The following is an 8,489-nucleotide window of genomic DNA, read 5'->3' as shown; positions in this document are numbered from 1 at the left end:
AATCCGACAATGTTATCAATTAACAGACGAGCGAAATAACATTCTACCAATCATACAGATTAAAAAAGAAAAGTACATACAATATTTTTGTACACGTGTGATTATAATCCTTTTGCGTTAAACAAATATTTAATGTTACAAAAAACGTTTAAGAACCACGAATATATCTACCAAGAGTTAGCACAGGTGCTAATCTTGACGATGACTAAAGGGATCGTCACAGTGTAAAATTTTCAAAAAATCGATTTTTTCTGTTTTTCATTATCTGATAGTATACACGGTTATAAACATTCTATCCAATTTTTATGTCGAAATTCGAATTATTTCGGTCGCTACAGCCTTTCTTAGAAGAAGGGATTGGAGGGTCAGACCTGGCGCATTCCGAACTTTAAACGCGTTTTTCTCGGAATGGTGTTTTTCAAAACGGTGGCCACTCTCAAAGGAAGAATTTTCAAGCTATCCATTTGAAATTTTAACAGAACATTCTTCACGTCATTTCTTATGTTACTATGGAAGCTTTTTTTTTTTTGAAATCTTCCTATTTTGTTTCACGAAAAACTGTCGAAAAAAAAAGCTAAATTTTATACGTTTTCTTCAAACCGGCGCCATTTTTTCAAATTTCACTACCAACAAAAAAGCCTCCATAGGAGCATAGCGGCTTCCCTAAAGATTTATAAACCATTTGAAATTTTTGATTCAGGTAAAATTTGCGCCCGCAGTTCTGGCCACCATGGGACACCATTTTTTTTCCATTCAATTTTCCACAAATAAAAACAACGTTAAACAATACATAAAGAAATTTTTTTAAAATCATGTTGTATACTTCATAGATGCTTCAATTTGTAAAAAAAAAATTAGACCGATTACCTTGTTCCATCCACCTAAAAAAAATTGCGAAAATCGGCTATTTTTCGAGCGGTTACACTGTGATGATCCCTTAACATTCGGCAACAGACAATATTGAACAACACTGTTGATTCTCCAAACCGAATGGCCAGTATCCCATTTATATAATGAGTGTCGTCGAAATTGCATATGTATATAATATACACCTCGAACCAGCAGTAACGTATCTATTGGTTCCAGAACCCAAAGGAAATTAGCTTGCTGGAGAAAGATTGTATGGATAATTTACGTTGAGAACCCAAACGTTGTCTTGTAAAATCACAAGACGTCAGGGAACGTATTGACGACTAAACGAACAAATCGTGCTGAATAAATGAATAATCTTAAATGGTGCAAGAGTTATACAATTGGCTGTAACAATAGAGAAAGCCTAAAAAAAGGCTCGAACGTTCTCACTAATTGTATCAATTTACGAACTCTTGTGTACAGTGTATGTAAATCGTAAAGCAAGAAAAAAAAAAGATAGCAAACGTGAGAATTCAGCTAGCTATTTAAATTCAAAGATAAATAAAACAGCATGACGGTGCTTCGAATAAGCATCCGTACTTTTTCTTTCTTACGCGTCGACGTTCATCTCTTTTTAACTAGATAAGAGAACAATGACACTGTGAGATGTTACTTCGAAGTGAAGTAAAAAAAAATCCTAAAAGTTGAACGTTATCGAGACTTTAAAAAGAGGGGAGTTGAGGGGAGAGGAGAAGATTAAACAGTCGTTGCGTTTACGGGTTTAATTCTCGTGTTTACATATTTATTTTTATGCATATTTATGTAACATTTTCTTCATATGCGGGAATATTTACTGATGGGCAATTAATAGAAATAAAAAAAATCAGCCAGATCGGCGCCCACTTATGCATTCAAATATATCGTTCAAAATAGACAGCTCTCTCTCTCTCTCTCTCTTTCTCTCTCTCTCTCTCTCTCTCTCTCTCTCTCTCTCTCTCTCATAACCTTTCATACTATCCGTTCGCACGCGCTCACTTATTTTTTATTTTTCTTATTATACAAACGGGTAATGTTAAATTTATTGTTATTTAATAACTATTATTATCATTAAATCATCAGTAATTAACGATATCATTGTAATTTCCGTACGCGCGTTACGCGTGCGTCGTTGTCCGTGTGACTGTGTTTTCATACGCGTGTGTCTCTCTAACGCACGTGTTACGTGTTTGTCTGTCGCATTAAGACCAAAAGTCTAAGTGCACGTGCTCACGTGTTTCTCGTATTCGTTATTTCACTGAAATTGGACGTGTAACGTTTTTTGTTTCTTTTTTGTTTTTATGCGTGTACAGCACAACGCGTGTCCTCGCATGTCGAGTCTCTTTCTCTTTGTCTCGCAAGTGTCGCGAGGAGAGCAAAGACAAAGGAAAAGAGAAATGAATTATTTCTTTAGACTTTTCGCGCCTCCTCGCGACGAACAATCGAACCTGTGCATGCGCATGCGCCGCGCGCACTTGGTCGCACCTTCCTTCCAACTACAAACCATCATCACTCGTTCACTCACTCACGACTGTTTCCTTCTACGTGTATTTTTGTCGTTGTTTCGCCCCATTCGTATCTTTTGTCATTTTGTCAGCAGTGGCGCACTCTACCTACTTCTTCCCCCGAACTAAATCTTGCACTAGTTTTATTCGTTTCAGCTGTCTCTCGCTAGTTTTTCTTTTTTCTCCAAGGCTGAGTACGAAGTTTCGTATGTCCGAGGTGGCGACCCAGAGACGGGCTTCCTTTAACGTATATAAAACATGTAAAAACTGTATACCCGAATACACGAAAGAAACGCAAAGGGTACGAAAGAAAAAAAAACCAATAAAAGGTTGGACATTCATTTTTCTCAACTCAGACTTCCTGGATCGTCGAAAGTAACGCATATTTCTTCGATCGCCTCGCGTTGTGCTGTCCTTAATCTACGTTCTTTTTTCTTCACTACGACATCCCTTTATACAATGTTCTGTAGCAGTTGTACTTCCTTACTTTTACTTGAACAATTTTTTTGTCTCTTTTCTTCAGTACCGCGAGAATGCTACACCCGATCTAAATTTAAATTGAAGAATTTCTAAAAATAAAAAAAAAGTTACATCACCTTCGTGACCGCGAATCGCGCATCCCTTCGTAAACTTACGCCCAACTCTCAATCCCAAAAACGAACTTTGATTTACGCTCAATTTTCAAAAAGCAAAAAGTTACCTGAATTATTATTATGGGCCATACGAGAGGACTGCGAGACGTGGCCACGAGCGTACTTAACGACTAACATTCATAAAATTTTGTTAAATATATTTTTTCTCGATTAAAAAAAAACATCTTCAAACCGTAGGATTTCCGACGCAATTCGTGCGGACGGTTCTATCGATCGGGTTCCTACGTTTTCGCAACTTACGATTCAATCCCAAAATTCCGTCCTCAAATCGATTCTCTCTCTCTAAAAAACTCTTCCGTATCATTTTTTAAAACAATTTCCAAGTATCCACGCACATCCTATATATGTATATACACATATATAGGTATATAGAGTTATGCAGTAGTCCAATATTTCTGTACGGCACACGGTGGTTAAAGAACTTAAGCTTCCGTACGTACTGGAAGTCATCGAGTCACGTAACGGGCGTCCGTATTCAAATGATCGAGAATTTCATAAATCGTCCCACCTGTTAATTTAGACCAGTAAACTCTTGATAGGACGCCATGTGTTTCTGAATAAAACCACTGGTATCGTAAAGTGACAAACGACGACGTGTGCCTCTCCATCGCATATACCATATACATACATAATACATATTTACCTAAGTTTATATATATATATACATATATAATGCATATGCGCGCACTTGTTATATATTCATCTTTAAATTCAATCATATTTCGTGTACTCCGTTTCTATGTATATCTCCGACATTTTTTCAATGGCAAGTAGACACGCACTTGTTCCTCTGACGTAGATACGTAACGCCGGCAACATTTTTTAAAACAGATGCGTGCATGGATTATATCCTGATATTACGTCTCGAAACGCACATACACACACTCTCCCCCCCCCTTCCCCGCTATCTCTTTCGCATCAATCCCATACGCGTCTACATAATGGCTCCACATCGCTTCCTGGTATCATCAACCCATAACGCAATTCTCATGTGACGTTTCTATCTCCTAAGTTATTCCGTAGATATAATATTCTACTAAAAACTAGACGATAGTCTTATACATTTTCCAGCTGTACTATCAATTACCATGTATTACATAATAATTAATTAGGCATTACATATAATATATAGATAATCATTAGTGTTGCCTTTCCTGTAATAAAATATAGCACTAACGTGGATATATGCTCTATTAGGTAGGGATATGCGTATACGGTATATCAAGAAGCGAATAATCGACAATCGGACACACGTGCAAAACGCGCGCGCGTACACGTGTGTATCCAATTCGCGTCGATACTTCGGTACCTGTACCAAAAATTTTTGATAAAGCAAGACAATATAGATAGACGTACAGTCGATTTACGAGGAGAACAAAGAAAACGTAACCGAGGCGATGTCCCGAGGAGCGGATCTTTTCGTGATCTTCTTGCCGTGGCTGTTGACGTTATTTCTGATTCGGATTTCGCGGGTCTGGTAATACGAAGAGGTATCGAAAAAACGCAGTGGGAATCTTTTTTTCTTCTTTTATACAGAAAGTTAAGCGACATACGCATGGTGCGTAACGTTCCTTATCGTCCGGACTCGAATTAGATTTTCAAAAGGACAAACTTCTTTCGTTTGTCTTTTTTTTTCCTTCGCGTTTTATTTTCTTCGCAATTCTTCCTTTTTCTTTGTCTTTTTAATACGTGAGATAACTTATGAATTAGGTAACCGTCATGTCTTTATTTCCTGAGACCAGCACTTAAGGAGAGCAAATCAGAAAGAAATCTTATTCGAGCAGAGTATCGGGATCGGGCCCCCTCGTTACGCTTATACGTCCCTGAGTGTTATCGCGAATGGAGCAAAAGACGAAAGAAATAAAGTGAGGTTAAAGGAGAATTTGAAACAGCAAAAAAATAATGATGATAAAGATTATCCATCGCTATATATACGTGTGCCTTATACATATGTTTGCTTCTCGTGTGTTTACGTTATACATATGTGTAATCAGCGAAGGTTTGTTCCTCGTAACTTCTTTTTTTATCTTCATTTTTGTCAGTTTCCTTCTTTCCTCCTCTTTCCATAGGTTAAACACAAAAGGCTTAAACACGCACACGGACACGTACTCGCTTTCTTTCTTTTCCTCTCACTCTCTTTTTCTTGGCATTCTCTCATACACTCGTACGTACAAAGGATGTGGGGGGTAGGGGGATGGGGGCAAAGTATTCTTCTTTACCATAGAAAACGCTTTCTCGTGATATTTAAATGTATTTCATCATACTCATAGGATAATAATTAAATAGCTACTAATTAAAATAATATACTTGCAGTGTGATAACAACGTCGCGTTTTCTTTTCGCTAAATAAAATATATAGGGTATGTATATGTATGTGTTTATATGTTATGTCTGAATGGTATGTATGCGTGTACTTAATATGCAGCCTGAAAATCGCAGCACGTGAGCGTTAATTGAGCGAGTAAAAAAATTTTTAAGTAGATAAATTTTAGATTTTCGATATTTTTATTATTCTCAAATTTCATCGTCACAGCTCGCTTTTTAATTACCGTCCTTCTTCGCTATAATCTCTCTCTTGCTCCGTTCCTCGCGTCATGTGCAAAAAATATTTTTTATCATTCTCCACGTAATCCCGGTACGATAGAACGCGGAAAAGAAATGAATATTTTTACAATCGAACGTTAAATACGGCAATTAAATTTTTTTTCAACGAAAACACCATCTCTTAACTTTACAGCCATTTGACTTTTTTTTTTAACGATAAGACGCATGATTGTTATATACATTGGTTTTCCTGCCATTCTGGAAATATTTTATATTCGGAAATTATCCCCAAATGCCGTAACGTAATGCGTGGGATTTTGTTCGGCGCGATTGACGTGTCAATCGTTGGGACGTTTTCGCGTTCTTCGTCGACTCTTGCGCATGCGCTCCGAGCGAAATGTCAGAAAAAAAAAAAACACGGAGAAAACAGGGAAAGAAAATTTGAATTCTCGTGATTTCTCTCGAAGTCCCGTGATAATGCGAAATCTCTGTTTATCGAAAAGACGAAATTGCCGGTTGTATTTCTATGAGAATCAATCGCTCGTTAAAGAGGACTTTGCGGCTCCTTTCTCTCGCGTGTTGTATCATAGGCCTATATAACCAACGTAAAATCCTGAACAAGACATTTGCGTCAACGATATGACTTAACTATGTACGGCATGTATGGTATACACATGTATAATATAAATTTAGTCATATACATGGCATAACCACGTATGAGTTACAGGTACATATGATTTATGTCATCCGGGGAATAGACTGACAAAAAAACCGTAAGGTAATCCATGCAAGGTGGTTTTATATATTTTTCTCCAAAAATCGAACAATTCTAGAAGTTACACTAAATGAAAAAAAAAAAAAAAATGAAAGAAATACAAATACGTGACACCAGATAACTGCAGGAGATCGGCTTGTGGTGAACAGCAGATCACATTCTTCACTTAATTCCGATAAATTTTCACTGTAAGATGCAACAATAATCACGAAAACACAACATTTAAGTTGAACTTTCGAATCCTCCCGTCAGAAGCCGAAATACCAATATATTTTTAATTCTCCCAAAATTACGAAACAGGAACCAACAACCCGCTGAAACCGATCAGTACGATATATTTTTTATAATTTATGAAAATATTAATATGAAAAAAAAAAACACCCGAAATTCTTAACAAAAATAAAAAACCATGGGTTATCCTGTAGGAGTAACGCGCTGAATGCGTACAAAAGCAGCAAATGCACGACAAACAACGGACTCGGGCACGTTCTTACCCAGCTCCTTAGCATTAAAGTGATACCAGAAAAACCAGTTTGCAGACTCTTTTTGTATTAGATAGATCTTACTTTCGCTCGCGACCGAAAGGGAAAACTGAGCGCGTGTTGTGTTGTCAGCGAAATGAGTGAGCAAATGAGCGAATACGTGAGTGAGCGATTTTGCCAGTGTCATATGCCTACGTACGTTGTGCATCTAATATATGTATAGTGTAAGAGTTGAGTGACTAAGTGAATAAACCAAGTACGCGAATGCGCCAGTGTACGAATGAACTAACTAAACAGGGTCGCTGCCAGTCGATATCGAACCGGCCGACCGAAGATCGCTGGCTAACCTGGCAGTAAGCGTCTATGCCCCGTTGACATATAGCATGGACTTCGCGAACCCTACTTCGAAGTCCTTTGAAAAAAAATGTCCGCTCGAACAGACAAAGAGGGACTGAGGTGGCGGCCAGTAGTAGCTCTCCTTTTCTAATGCTCTCATTGGCTACGTTTTCTACACTCTCGTACTACGGCTGCTGAGAAAGAGACAGGGCCGACCATGTTTTTCTATGCTTGTGCGTAGTCCATGCTATATGTCAATGGTCTGTGCACATATATATATATGTACATGTAGAGGCTGACTCTCGCTCGCGGTATTAAATAATTACGGTATCTAATAAAGAAAGTTATGCAAGCGCTACGGGAGACTAGGGTCGCGATAGTTTACTCGACCACGCGGCGATACGTAGGCAATGTATATATCGACGGCGTGGCAATACGAATTTCTTTTTTAGGAACGAGTCGTGGCTTTTTTGCAACCCTCTTGCAAAGGAAAAAGTAAATCAATATGTTTCTAGTCCGTAGTGTATTTTTTTTTGTAGCATAAAATAGTTATGGTTGCAGTAATAGGTAATAGTGACGATAAGACTAACCGTAATATTGAGTGATAGTGTAATAATAGTGGTAGTAGTAAGAGTAGTACCAGCAGCAGCAGCAGCAGCAGCAGCAGCAGCAACAACAGTATAGTAGTAAAATAGTAAAACGGTAGTAGTGGTAGTAAATAGTGATAATAGTAAGGGTAGCACAGGAGCTACTGTTAATTATCGGTTTCCGGTTTCCGGTTTCCGCGCACTGCGAGTTTCAGGGCTGCTAATGTGCGCGCGACTCATGACGGAGCGTTGGTTTTTTTGTTTCTTAAATAATTTTGTATTCCGTTTTTTTTTTCTTTTCTTTTTCTTTACTTCGTACAATCGTGTTTTTCATTTTCTTCATTAAATCTTAATAACGTAATACCTAAATGAAATGTGTTCACAGCCACACATTAATATACAGCAAACGTTTCATCTGCACTTTTGACCACAGTCCTCAAAAAAGCGCGACAAGTCTTCACGGACGTGACCAAAATGCTAACTCCTCTATCTCTCTTTCTCTTTATCTGCGTCTTCGTATCTCTCTTACTTTGTCAACACTTTTTACCCAACCACTCTATTATATCCCTTTTCTCATTTCATTATCCAAGCACTCCTGCATCGCTTTTCTCTCAATCGTCCCAACAACCATATTCTTCCACGTTATCATTCGTCGGAATGACTACGAAAGATTTTTGAGTGTCCATAAAAAAAAAAAAAAAAAAAAAAAAAAAATTAAA

Source organism: Cephus cinctus, unplaced genomic scaffold (genome assembly GCF_000341935.2).
Source record: "Cephus cinctus unplaced genomic scaffold, Ccin1 Ccin1_scaffold0008, whole genome shotgun sequence".
Lineage (NCBI taxonomy): Eukaryota > Metazoa > Arthropoda > Insecta > Hymenoptera > Cephidae > Cephus > Cephus cinctus.
Note: the sequence above shows the minus strand (reverse complement) of the source record.